Below are 14,739 nucleotides of genomic sequence, written 5' to 3'. Positions count from 1 at the left end.
TCATAGCATTTAATTTGTTAAAATATCTGATAACTTTAAAAATCCTTATTAAAGTGGAATTAATTAGAGTGTCAGCACTCTGGTACTTATATTGTATTTCATTCTGTCTAGGACACTTTTTTTTTTTTTACATTTTAACGTATCTGAAATTGGGATACATTTTAGAGTCAGTGGTGTTTTATAATCCCTTTTGTCCAGGTGGCAGTCATGGCCTAGATGTCATTGCCTGTTATTGTGAGAATTTTTTTTATTATACTTTTAAAGTTTTATTTATTTATTTTGAGAGAGAGAGAGAAAGAGAATGTCCGAAGCAGGCTCTGTGCAAACTCATGCGCTGTGAGTCCCCGACCTGAGCTAAAACCAAGAGTCGGTCGGGCTCAACTGACCGAGCCAACCAGCTCCCCCCTCCTGTGAGAATTTGTCCACATTTTTATCACTTAAATTGAGATACATTCATTGTTTGACAAAACCTTAGTCTTTAGAAGAGAAATCATGGGCATAGAAATACCTCTCAAAGAAACATGAAAGCACAGTTTCCCTCAGATCAGAAAGTGATGCTTAGGGCAGGAAAAAAAGGCAGAACAGACCAAGAGGGGTCAGAAGAAGATGCTGATTTGTCACTGGGGTCAAATCATGGTAGACTAACATAATTTGAAGATTAGCAAATATTATTACAGGATCTTCCTAAATAGGTGTCAAGATTGCCTTAAAAGTCTTTGGTCTTTTTATAGTTCACTTACTTTTTTTTAATTTTTTTATGTTTATTCATTTTTGAAAGACAGAGACAGAGCACAAGCAAGGGAGGGGCAGAGAGAGAAGGAGACACAGAATCTGAAGCAGGTGCCAGGCTCCAAGCTGTCAGCCCAGAGCCCGTTGCAGGGCTCGAACCCACGAGCTGTGAGATCATGACCTGAGCCGAAGTCGGACGCTCAACCGACTGAGCCACCCGGGCGCCCCTATATTTCACTTATTGTTATAACCTCCCTAGAATGTGGGTTTGGAGGTGTTGTCGAGGAAAAAAGAATACGTCAGAATATCATATTCCACTCACTGTCTCACATTATAAAACTTTGTTGATGTGTTACATTAATTTTCACATAATTATTTCTATAGTTAATTCTGTTGTATAAATTTATTATAAATGCCAGATTTGATATTACTTAATAAATTTGATTTAGGTGACTTCATGTTGGGAGAAAGCAGAATGCTTCTCAGAGTGCAATTCTAAGTTTGGCTTCTTTGAATCTAAAAAAAAAAAACCAAACAAACAAATCAAGATGCAAGACTCGCCGAAATTCCATTCACCTTAATAATTAAACGTCGGTTTAATTATTAGTCTCTTACATGGTCAAAGGTGGCCAGAAGGGGTAGACCTCCAGTTATAAAAAGATGTCCTGGGGAGGTACATCATGGTGACTGTAGTTGATAATACCGTATCCTACGTTTGAAGGTTGCTAAGGGAGTAGTTCTTAAAAGTTCTCATCAGAAGAGAAAAACATTGTTCCTGTGTGGTGATGGTTGCTAACGAGACTCATGGTGGTGATCATATCAGCGTGTGTACAGACAACAAAGCATTATCTTATACACCTGAAACCATATGTTACATGTCAATTATGTCTCAATTTTTTTAAAAAAATCTTTCTTTAACATTTATTTATTTTCAAGAGACAGTGAGAGAGCATGAGCAGGGGAAGGGCAGAGGGAAACACAGACTCTGAAGCAGGCTCCAGGCTCAGCTGTCAGCACGGAGCCCGACGCGGGGCTCGAACTCACAGACCGCAAGATCGTGACCTGAGCCGAAGGCAAACGTTTAACGGACTGAGCCACCCAGGTGCTCATTTTTGACTTAGGATATTTTCAGCTTACAGTGGGATTTTTTGGGACCTCACTGCATCATAAGTGGAGGAAGATCTGTATTTGAGTAATGGATCTGCCTGTATGTAACCGATCTCCTGGAAGATAGGCCTTGGGCCTGCCACGCCTGCTCCCCTCACACCTGACCAAGGGGAAGGAGGAAGAGAGGCCCTGCAGCCAATTCTTGATTAATGGATCTAAAAGGAGAGGACTTGTAGCATAAGTAACACAAAACAACACCTTGCCTAGGATGCAGTAAGGGATAGTTTCTGAAATGTCAGAAGGAAAGAGGGAAGAAGATGCCTGGAAAAAAGCAACTTCCAGGAAAACAAAAGTGGGTGTCTTCCCCCACTGACTTTAATGCTGTCATCGTTGGTTTTTTGTTTTCAACTATATTTGTATGTTTATGCTGAGCTTGATACTGAAATAATTTTAAATGGCTTAGAAAAATACTGTTGTGGGTAATAATTTTTAAATGGAGAGAAAAATAGTAGATACAAGATGAAACTATAGAAAAGACTAAAGTAATGCTATAAGATCTTGTGTTATACTTGTGGTTAATCACAAATTTGATTTTAAATTTAGCAACAAGCTCAAAGAGGGGAACAGGCCAGTTACATGCTTCATAGTAGTCGTTTAGAAACAACGAAATCTGGGAACAGGACAGTTATCTTCTCCTGTTTCACAAAGAGAACACTGTAGCATCGTTATAGTAATAAGTATAGCAAGAAGTTTCATATGGCAGTTTTTTATAATTCAAAGAGGAATATTTGCATAGCCAGAAAATATTAGATGGGTTTACCTTTACAGTTTAGTCTTTTTTAATGTTTATTTATTTTTGAGAGAGTGTAAGCAGGGGAGGAGCAGAGAGGAGGAGACAGAATCCAAAGCAGGCTCCAGGCTCTGAGCTGTCAACACAGAGCCCAGTGCGCGGGGCTCGAACTCCCAAACCGTGAGATCATGACCTCAGCCGAAGTCGGATGCTTAACCGACTGAGCCACCCAGGCACCCCTATGGTTTAGTCTTGAGAAAACCTTTCAAGGAGGGAGTGCCCACTTAAGTCTGCTGCTGCTGAGATGATGGGAACACATAGTTGGGCTTTGGATGTGGCAGTTGGGAAGGTGTTGGTGACTTTGACAAGAGGAATTTCAGTGAAATACTGGGGGGAGAAATTTAATTGGAATGTATTAAGAAGAGATGGTTAAGGAAGGAAACAAAGGATATGAATAGAGATACTTCTTTGTAGAAGTGCTGCTCTAAAGGATATTTAAGAAGATACTCTGACAGGTGTGAGGTGGTACCTCATTGTGGTTTTGATTTGTGTTTTCCTGATGATGACTGATGTTGAGCATTTTTTCATGTGTCTGTTAGCCATTTGTATGTCTTCTTTGGAGAAGTGTACAGTCATGTCTTCTGCCCATTTCTTACCTGGATTATTTATTTTTGGGATGTTGAATTTGATAAGTTCTTTAAAGATTTTGGATACTAGCCCTTTATCCAATACGTCATTTGCAGAGATCTTCTCCCATGATGTAGGCTGCCTTTTAGTTTTGTTGATTGTTTCCTTCGCTGTTCAGAAGCTTTTTTTCTTGAAGAAGTCCGCAATAGTTCGTTTTTGCTTTTGTTTTCCTTGCCTCTGGAGATGTGTCTGGTAAGAAGTTGCTACAGCCAAGGTCAAATAGGTTACCGCCTGTGTTCTCTCCTCTAGGGTTTTGATGGTTTCTTGTCTCCCATTTAGGTCTTTCATCCATCTTGAATTTATTTTTGTGTATGATGCGAAGGGGCACATGCACCCCAATGTTTATAGCAGCACTATTAACAACAGCCAAATCATGGAAAGAGCCCAAATGCCCATCAACAGATGAATGGGTAAAGAAGGTGTGGCATGTATATAAATGGAATATTAACCTTCATGAAGAATGAAATCTTGCCATTTGCATCAACTTGGTTGGAACTAGAGTGTATTATGCTAAGCAAAATAAGTCAGAGAAAGACAAGTACCGTATGATTTCACTCACATGTGGAATTTAAGAACTAAGACAGATGAACATAGGAAAAGAGAAGGAAAAATAAAGGCAGAGGGAGTCAAACCATAAGAGACTCTTAACTATGGAGAACAAACTGAAGGTTGCTGGAGGGGAGGGGAGTGGGGGGAAGAGCTAAACGGGTGACAGGCATGAAGGAGGGCACTCTTTGTGAGGAGCACTGGGTGTTAAGTGGAATTGATGAATCACTGAATTCTCCTGAAACCAACACTACACTATATATTAACTAACTTGAATTTAAATAAAATCTTGGAAAGGAAAAAAAAAAGACACAAGATATGAGACCAAGGTCAGGTTTTGTTTTTGTTTTCAGATGTGAGACAGTAGATGAGATTCGAATGCTGATAGGATGACATAATAGGGAGGCAAAAATTGTTTACAGATCTGTGAGGGATAATTATAGGTTGAAGTCTTTTGAGAAGGGAAGTTGTGTGGAGTCAAGACCACAAGTAGAAAGGTTGGACTTTGACAGCAAAAAAAGATTCTTCTGTTGTAACAGGAGTGAAAGCAAAGGGTTTGGTTGGACCTAGAAGCTGGCTATAGACCGAGTTCCCACTTTCCTTCTATGAAAAAACAGACAGGCAAAAAGAGCTTGATTGTGAACGGCTCTGGAAAGATGGGCCATGTCAGAGGGATCTATACTAACTGCTACGGGAGAGAAAAACCCCTAGAGACAATGGGGAGGGCATAACCGAGTTCATGAAGAAGGAGAGCTTAGCAACCACAGTCATGGTGAATACAGGACTAATTTGCCACAAAATTCTAATGGCTTTCTCTTAGTGGGTTTTTCCAGTGTGGCTAAAAGGAATACCTGATAAGTTATTTTGAAGAAAACTCGGTATTATGATTTTAGTGTAAGTAGTATACTGCATCATGGCATTAAATTTTAAAATATTAAAGTCTAAAATAGTAAGAGAACACCAAAGATGTTTTGTTTTCCTTTGATAATATTTTAATTCACATTTGAACTCGTATTTTACATTTTGTGTGTACAACCCGACTAAAACAAATGGTCACAAATTTTAAATAAAAGCAAGGAACATAGATCATGTTTAAACAGTCAAAAATACATATTAATTGAGAAGTGAATTTGCAAGTTTCATTAAATGTAATGCATTTCTATCATATATCAGTGAATAATTTACAAACCCCAATAATGTAATTAATACAGTGGTGCTGTTTTAACTTGCTGTGACAACCCTACTCAATTCATAAAAAAATTGATGTTGCTTTCTTTTATTCTAGGTTGTCTGACTACATTTGTGGTGATTATTTTTGTGAAAAGAGAGTAAAAGACATTAATAATACCATTAGCAGTGGGTAAAACTTGAACTTACTGGGGTGTACTTGGATTGGAGTATATTTGTGTGCAGTGCCTTGGGTTTAGTGATAGTACATTTAAAATTGGTATGCCAAGGGCAGTAAACTTTACAGCAACATACAGGAGTTTAATAACTGTGAAACGTTGAAAGCCCAGTGAAAACTAAAGCTTTCTTTAGTCAACAGTAAAGCAAGAATGCAGACATTTTTATTCTTTATCGCCTCAGGTAAAAATGTCTCTAGAAACAGATAAGTGATGACAAAGCTTTGATGTTAATAAACCCAAATGGAAGTAAAAAATCAAAGTGTGTAAATAGCTAGATTATGAAAAGAAAGATGACAAAGTTATACCCTGCAATTAGATGTAATTTGTGCTTTTGGCATAGCTATTTGTCCTACATGAATGAGAGGTTGTCTTACTCTCCTTCCTTGAATAATGGGAGGACAGTACTTACATATCCTGTAAATCTTTTGTGGTACTTGTCTGGGGGGGGGGGAGGGGGCAAGAAAGAAAGAAAAACAAATTGTATATCAAAGCAGAAGTGTATTTTAATCTTTCTTTTGCAGTTATGTTTAGCTGAACCCAAGTGAAAAATCCCTAATGCTCTTATTCAATCAAACATATGGTCTAGTAGATAATGTATACAAATTAATGTTCTTGTTATTGTGCCTTTGGAGTTTTATGAGTTACAGCAGTGCATAAACGCCTCTCAAGCCACCAATAGTAGCAATATATGAATTAAAAGTTGAATAGGATTGAATGAGGTAAGATGGTTAAATGTTTCAGATTATAAACAATTTCATTCTAGAAATAATACTTAACCACATATTTAAGTACAGCCTGGTCCATGTGGAAAATTTTTGTTGGCATGAAAAAATTTTTGTGGAAAATTTTTGTTGGTATGAATGTGTGATGTGTAGAATAAAAGTTGTGATTACTATTAAGAAATACAGCCTTGTAGGGGCGCCTGGGTGGCGCAGTCGGTTAAGCGTCCGACTTCAGCCAGGTCACGATCTCGCGGTCCGTGGGTTCGAGCCCCGCGTCGGGCTCTGGGCTGATGGCTCAGAGCCTGGAGCCTGTTTCCGATTCTGTGTCTCCCTCTCTCTCTGCCCCTCCCCCGTTCATGCTCTGTCTCTCTCTGTCCCAAAAATAAAAAAATAAATAAATAAATAAATAAATAACCTTTAAAAAAAAAAAAAAGAAATACAGCCTTGTAAAATCTTTTTTTTTTCTTTTTTTTAATATGAAATGTATTGTCACGTTGGTTTCCATACAACACCCAGTGCTCATCCCAGCAGGTGCCCTCCTCAGTACCCATCACCCACCTCTCCTCCCTCCCACCCCCCCATCAACCCTCAGTTCTCAGTTTTTAAGAGTCTCTTATGTTTTCGCTCCTTCCCTCTCTAACCTTTTTCTTTCCTTCCCCTCCCCCATGGTCTTGTTAAGTTTCTCAGGATCCACATAGGAGTGAAAACATATGGAATCTGTCCTCTGTATGACTTATTTCACTTAGCATAACACTCTCCAGTTCCGTCCACGTTGCTACAAAAGGCCATAATTTCATTCTTTCTCATGGCCAAGTAGTATTCCATTGTGTATATAAACCACAGTTTCTTTATCCATTCATCAGTTGACGGCCATTTAGACAGCCTTGTAAAATCTTAAATTTATCCACATGTATATGGTATGATTTATGTATTCTGTACTAGAAACTTTATACCTGTGTTTCCTATTGGCACATGAGTTCCAAGCATCTCCCTCTTCTGGTCCTCATGACTTGGCTGGTGTCTACCCTGGTAATGCAAACCGTTTTTTGAATTAGACATGATAGGGGCTCCTGGGTGGCTCAGTCGGCTAAGCATCCGACTTCGGCTCAGGTCATGATCTCGCGGTTTGTGAGTTTGAGCCCCATGTTGGGCTCTGTGCTGACAGCTCGGAGCCTGGAGCCTGCTTCGGTTTCTGTCTCCCTCTCTCTCTGCCCCCCCCCCCAAATAAACATTAGACATGATAAAAACCTAAAACAGGAAAGTACAATATTTTTTCATAAATTGTTTTAGATATTTCAAAGCAAAATATGAGTGACTTTTAAATCTGTTTGGGAATATGCTGTCCTTTTTCTCATTTGCTAGTGTATTCAATTAGAAGATAATACATAAGAAATTATTCGCGGGTTGGTTTCTATGTGTGCAGTGTAAATACCAAGAGATCAAATCACACTATTAACGACGTTTTAAAGACAAATTTTTCCAGTTAATTTGGTCAGAGCCCTACTGTGGCTTCTTCCCCGATCAGACCCACAGTCCTGGGGAGTTGTGGAATGCTTGGAATTGCTCCGATGTTAAAGTCCGTGTTAGGAGACTGCTGTTGTGGTATAGTACTGCCTTTTTTTTTTTTTTTAATGTTTAGGTTTATTTATTTTTGAGAGGGCACAAGTGGGGGAGGGGCAGAGAGAAGGGACAGAGGATCTGAAGTGGCTCTGGGCTGACAGGCTGACAGCAGTGAGCCTGATGTGGGGCTCGAATTCAGGAACCACGAGACTGTGACCTGGGCCGAAGTCTGGACGCTCAACCAACTGCTACCCAGGTGCCCCTTAGTACTGCTTTGATGTGTTGCTTCAGTGTGTGTCCCGTGGCTGTGACTGCAGATACTGCAGAGGAAAAAGAGTGGACAGGTGAGCACCATCTGATCAGCAGTGCTACATCTCTCGAGGTGTAATACGAAAGCCTGTTTCTTCCAGTAGACATGCCAAGTGTAAGATACTTTAATGGCGAGCCAGGAAAGTGATTATAAGCAGACATCGGGATTTAACCAGGAAACCACTGCAATAGAAAGTGGACAGTCAGTGGTATAATATGAGCCGAAGGCACACTTTTTTAAAAGCCTAACTATAAGTAAACATGTTTTATTTGTAATTGATTTTACTTATTTATGCAATACTGCAACTGTTTTGTTTTTAAATTAGGACTTGGAGTTTCAAGAGTAGACTTGGCCACCGGGCAGTGACTAAATCCATTGTAAACTACCATCGTGAAAAGATTGCTTCTTGAAACACCGTCAAAATACTATTTTATTGTGGTTACTGAAATTCCTTCAAATATATTAGGAAGGGAGTTGGAGCTGTTGGCTCTATCTTGATTCTTAAAGATTACTCATGTTGGGTGTTTTCTTGAAATATATGTATGTTACAGAAAATTGAGGAGAAAAGGCAAAAAGGAAAGTGTAAAAACTGTCTTCCCTTTACCATGACTTAAAAAAACTTGCCATTATTAAAGTTCTGAGTTTTATATCTTGAGTAGGAAGGTTTTTCTTAGAACTTTGCAAAACAATATTAGTCACAAAATATTTTTTCATATTATAGAAATAAAGTTAATGGCTCTCTAGAGTAAAAGTGAGCTGTCCTTGACTTTTGGGGGACTGTCTCTTGCCCCTGTATCTTTGCTCTCCAATCTCTTCTTATCCATATTTCTATATAGTGGTTTCTCTGCTAAAAGCTGTTAAGTTTTTATTGTGCTAAGTGCCTAGATAGTGCCTTATTTAGAGTAGTGCCTAGTTTGGGGAAAGCACCCTACAGTGGCTTTTGCACCGCATCGGTGAAAACGTACGATGATGTCCTTTAGGACACTGCTTTGTCCTGGCCAGACAGCAGTTGTGTATTCTTTATTTAAATCTAGTTTAGCTGATGGGAAATGTAAGACATTTTTGAAGGACCTGGAATTAGAAAATAGGTTTCTCATTTTATATTTAGTCCTGTTTGGGAAGCTTTTTTTTTTTTCCTTTGAAATTTTAAGAGATCCCTACAGCCAAATGTTGAAAACAGATTGAGTCTGATATTCATCTCAGTTATTTAAAGTTAATTAATTGTATACACTATTCTAATATGGGCAGTACTCAAAATTGGAGCATTTTAAGATTTTATTAATCATTGTATTTTATCATACTATCACTTTATATTTGCTGATGCATCATTGTCACTTATTTCTTATCTTTGAATAGGTTGTGAATCTGTTTAAGAACGTGATGAAAGGTGTATACTTTCTTCCCCAAAGTGCATATACACGTTTTCACGTATAATTTCAGGGAGTTATGGACACCAGGAAGTGTGACCATCTAGTGTGGGGACTTAGAGCCTGTGTGAGATCTAATGTGTTAGAATACGCCCCTTGTCCCTTCTTTCTTCATATTATGAAATGTTTGCAATGTTATATCTAAAATTATTTCTAGTTCACTGCTTTTATCATGTCTCAGTGCGTTACTCCTAGCTTTTCAGTGATGTTACCCTCAAGTCAGATAATTTATGGTATTACTCTTCCCTTTCACCAATTCTTTGCTTCTGTTTGACTCTCTGCATTCTCTTTTCCAGCCCAGTGTATGGTCCATTAGCCCTATTACACTCGCTTACCCTGTGTATAGCTTTATAAAGAGAACACACACCTTTGTCTGTCCCTCTCCTTTAAGTCTTAAAGGCCCATTGTCTGAGCGTCTTCAAGTTTCCTCTCTTCACCCTCTGGCCTGGAAGTAGGTTGGATTATTCAGGTTCTCAGAGCCTAGGATTCTACTTACAGATCCACAGGAATGTTATTAATACTGGTAATCTGTAGTACATGTGTAAAGTTTTTAATTTCGTCAATTAAGTAAACAATAGCAATAAATATTGAGAAATTAATTTTATACTGAACAAAGTGACAAAATCCATCCAAGTATGTAAATATTAAGAGTTAGTTACTCTTTGGGACTTCCCTGGCAATTCATGTTTGGACATTTGGGTTGCCTGAATCATTTCAGCACTTCAGGCTCTGCTCTTCTTCTGTCCCCTACTCTTCCCGAGATTCAAGTAGAGTTATTCTCTTGGTTGTAAAAAATACGGGAGTAAATTATCACCAGATACATTTTAACAAGATTACCCCAGTGCTAGTTCTGCCCATGCCTACCCTTAAAGTACATATGTAACAACTTACCATCAGCCACAGGTTTTTACTGGTTTTGTTTCTCATATAAGATTCTAAAATTCTCAGGGACGTCTGGGTGACTCGGTCGGTTAAGCATCCAACTCTTGGTTTTGGCTCAGGTCATGATCTCACAGTTGGTGGGATCGAGCCCCATGTTGGGCTCTACACTGACAGCATGGAACCTGCTTGGGATTCTCCCTGTCCCTCTCTGCTCCTCCCCTGTTCACTCTCTCCCTCTCAAAAATAAAAAACTCTAACTTAAAAAAAAGATTCTAAAATTCTCAGGGGTCAAGATAAAATTTTTCTTAACATGTACCCAGAGAACTTCGTTTAGTACACACCTCACTGTTTCCTAGGCAGATGCTAACAGTTCTGCTAACTTCGTGTATGATTCACTGGCACGGTTTTATACGGCTTCTTTCCTGTATTTGCATGTTAAGTTATAGAAACTCATGATTCCTCATTTGACCCAAGTGTTGTAAATGACAGAAAGCGTGGTAGAGAAGTTGAAGGAGAAAAGTGACTGAGTACTTAAAGTAATGGCATTTGAAATAGTAAAATGGGAAATTCTCTTCCATTTATTTATTTAGCAGTTGTCTACTTTACTTATGCTTAAAGCAAAACACAAACAGTCTGTTTGGTTTTCCAGTCAATATACAACAGATTCTATTATGGAATCGTTTTAAATCTGCACTGTTACAGTATCCTCAGAAATTACTAAATAAAAGCATGGATATCTTCTCATGAAATTTGTCCAAAGAATAAAGTAAAAGCCAAAAGAGAGATTTTGGCAAATCTTTGCCAGGTCTTAAGTGATTTGCTTGAATAATAAATTAATTTGCCAAAATATATAGCCATATCTGTGTATGACTTGTTTTTCTGTATTGTGTATTTTTATTGTGTAATCTATGCATCACTTTTTTTAACTGGCGATTTAATTTGTAAACATCAACAGAAATACAAGTGGCATGCGTCCCAGTACCTTTGCTCATAAACTCTGCCTGCTTTGCCAATGCTTGGTAAAATGTCTGGCTCATCCCCTGCTCGTTTCCTACCAGTACATTCTGATAGCAAAATTTTATCATAAATACACTGTAAAGTTATGTCAGTGATCTCCAAGCCAAAGCTGAAACAGTCCGTTAAAACCTAAACCAAACATGATGTAAGGCCTGAAATCCATTAGGTCATTCATTCAGATTTACAGGAGAGTGTGAAGCAGCTGGTGTAATCCAGTTGAGAGCATTCTGTTTCTGAGATTCTATGATTTCTACAATCGGCAAAAAATAAGGCAATATTCTCTGGGACGGTTAACACTACCCCACCTGTCAATGGCTTTACCTCTTTCCTCTTCCCAAGAAGGCATTTTTTAAAACCGAAGAACTTAACAGGATACAGTAATTTGTGGTTATAATAACAGGAACCAAGGGGCCTTTATTTCCTTTTGCGTGAGAACTTCTTTAGTGCAGTTGCACATGACAAAGTGCACACCTACCTAAAGATATTTTAGTAAGTTAATGGGGTTTTAAATGTGTAAACACACAAAACAAACTTTTGTGTATTCACACACCAAAATCTTTTTAAATTATTATTTTTTTACCGTCACACTCTGGGTTTGGAATTGGTTCCCATTCGTAAAGACCCATGCGTTCTGGCACATTTTCTTTTTTTTAACCATTTAGCAATATTAACCATGTAGTAGGCGCTGGTGATACAGAGGGGCAAAAATACATTTTCCTTTCTTAAAGAATTCATTGTATTGGACAACAGACGATTCCAGCACAGAGCTTGATGAAAGTTTACTCTGGGTTCGCTATGCTCCTACCTGAGAGGCTACCCAACCCAAAGTGGCTACTTGAGGAAGGATTCCTAGAGCAATAACCACCAAGTTAGCCAAATGAAAAAAGGGACCAGAAACAAGCAACTATGTTACATCTTAGCTTTGTGAAGTGTTTTAATTACAGTCAGAAGCAGTAAGTGGTTGTTTAACCTGTCTTCTGGAAAGGTATGCAGTAAGGTTTATCGACACTCATCACAGGTAGCCGGGTAAATGCAGAAGCTAAAGAACACAGGAGCAAACATCAGTTTCAGGAAAATCATATTAGCAGTGAACAAAACTAAGGTTGACATTTTATTTTTTTAAATAATTTTTTAAAGTTTACTTATTTATTATTGAAAGAGAGAGAGCACACAAGCTGGGGACAGGCAGAGAGAGACAGAGACAGACAGAATCTGAAGCAGGCTCCAGGCTCTGAGCTGCCAGCACAGAGCCCAACACAGGGCTGGAACCTAAAGACCCATAGACCATGAAATCATGACCTGAGCCAAAGTCAGACACTTAACCGACTAAGCCACCCAGGCGCCCCGACATTTTAAATTAGTGCCATATTTATTTTGCACAAAGACCTAGTTCATCATAATAATAATAATAATAGTACCAATGGAATATTTATTTATTTATTTTATCAATGGAAGTTTTAAATAGAAATATAGTTTTGTTTTTAATAAATTGCAAATCTGCCCCTTCTTTCAGGCTTTTGTTATCTTTCCATTTATTTATATGAAGGTTTTTTTAAAAATTTGTTTTTGTTTTGGATGCAATTTCTGTTTATATGCAAGAAACAAATTGCTGTTTTCAAAAAATAAATCCACTCTTTGACCAAGTTTTGTGTAGGGTTAGGGTATGGGGCTAAAGGAACTTGGTGCCAGGCAAACTGCTATCAGTATTCAGCCACAAGCTTTACGTGGCCATCCACACAGTGAGTGTTCTTTTAACTAAGGGGACAGACAGTCTTTTCCTGGGACTTGGGGATGGAAGTCTGAGTAGATCACAGAGAATGTGGCAGTTGGGGAGAAAGCAGTGCAAAGTACTATAGGAATGAGTTACTTTCCTTCTGCAGTCCCAAACTATAAAATACTTTACAGCTACAGACTGCAGCTGTTCCCCACAAAGGGGTGGGAGGGAGGAGAGAAGGGCCCATCCCTTCTTTACTCCAGACTGGGTCATTTATTGTAGGATGCGGCGTCCTACATGTTGTTGTCTTTAGCAGCAGCCTCTGTTTGTGACTCAGCCCTCTGATAGCAGCACTTTCTCCGGGCTTGCCTGAAATGCTCAGTTTTGAGAACTTTTTGCATGGATGAGTTCGTTGCAGAAATTGGACCACAGCTTCCACCCCAAAAGGTTCTTTGTTACTGCTCTGCTGCCCAAAGGAGAGGGACCACAATCCAAATAAATTTACTGATACCAGACCTGTTTCTGACTTCCTACTTAAACTTCATTGTATCATGTTGAAAAATATTAGTCTGATGCATGTCTCATTTTGAAAAGTAAGAAGTCACAATGTCATGGGTGATAAATAACAGGGGAAAAATAATGACCGTAGTTTGAAATTGATCATCAGTGAGACATACACAGGTACAAACCGCTAGGTGCTCATCAGTGAGACAGACACACTTGCAAACCGCTAGGTGCTCATCAGTGAGACAGACACACTTGCAAACCGCTAGGCGATCATCAGTGAGACAGACACACTTGCAAACCGCTAGGTGCTCCTTTCCTACTTCTGTCTAGCACTTCCCACCTTCCATTCCATTACGCCTCCCCCGCTAGAAAGTGAGTGCCTCTGTATTTTATCTCCATACAATGCTAGGCCAGAGGAGATGCCTGGTATTTGTTAAATAAGTTGGTGTTGAATAGTTTTAGCAAGAGTTCACAAAGTAGTTTACCTTCTCCTGTGGGAGCAGGGGGAAATAAACTGAAGTGACTCAATCATTCCCTTGGAAAATGTTACTTAGTTATGGTTGCAATGAGTGATATTGATGAAACTTGGGATTGTAGTTTTAAGTCGAGACTCTAGTCTTTTTTTTTTTTTAATCATATGAAGCCTAATTTAAACTTTTTGTTAAGAGCATAAACAGAAGTTTATGTAGTTGTTATGTACTTCCTGCAAGGTAATTATGGAAGAAGAGAAAGTGAGTATTCTGTTCACTGATCTCATCAGGAGAGAGAAAGCAGTTACTCGAAGAGAAGGCGCTTATGTTTTTACTCATCAGCGTCCCCTGCCAGTGGCCACTCCTCTCTACACGGAACTCCACGCTTTTTTTTAAGTTAATATAAGCATATGCCATTTCATTACTGCACTTTACACTAGCGTTCTTCTAGTCTCTGGAAAGAAGTCTAGGCTAGGCCCTCACTAGACCAGACAACGATCAGAAGCCAGCCAGAGTCATTCCCGGAACTTCAGGGTCTTCTAAGAGTGACTTTTGTCTCCTTGGCTAATATTCTCTCATTTCGTAGAGTTTATTGTGAAGTATAGCTTATGCAGTTAATATTTCTAATTTAGTCTGGCAGGACTTTTTTTTCATATACGATGAATTCTCCCCCAGTTCAGAACAAAATCGGAAAGTTCTAATGACTGAAATTTTTCCACTTGTAAAAGTTTTCTTTAAGAAGAAAAGATAGTCTTTCAGATGGGCCACAGAAAGTTCAAAGACAGCAAAGCAATAATATGGTATCCAGATTGTTACAAATTCCAAAATAAAGGTCCCAAATGAATACGGTTTTACTACGTTTGGT

General features: G+C 38.7%; 1 protein-coding gene across 2 annotated transcripts in view; it reads left to right on the top strand.

The window, feature by feature from the left end:
• The window catches only part of MICU2 (mitochondrial calcium uptake 2), a 142,478-nt gene that overhangs the window by 9,571 nt on the left and 118,168 nt on the right, over positions 1–14,739 (top strand). The window lies entirely within an intron of this gene.

This window comes from Prionailurus bengalensis, chromosome A1 (assembly GCF_016509475.1).
Source record: "Prionailurus bengalensis isolate Pbe53 chromosome A1, Fcat_Pben_1.1_paternal_pri, whole genome shotgun sequence".
Classification (NCBI taxonomy): domain Eukaryota; kingdom Metazoa; phylum Chordata; class Mammalia; order Carnivora; family Felidae; genus Prionailurus; species Prionailurus bengalensis.
Note: the sequence above shows the minus strand (reverse complement) of the source record. Positions and strands in the feature narration are given on the sequence as shown.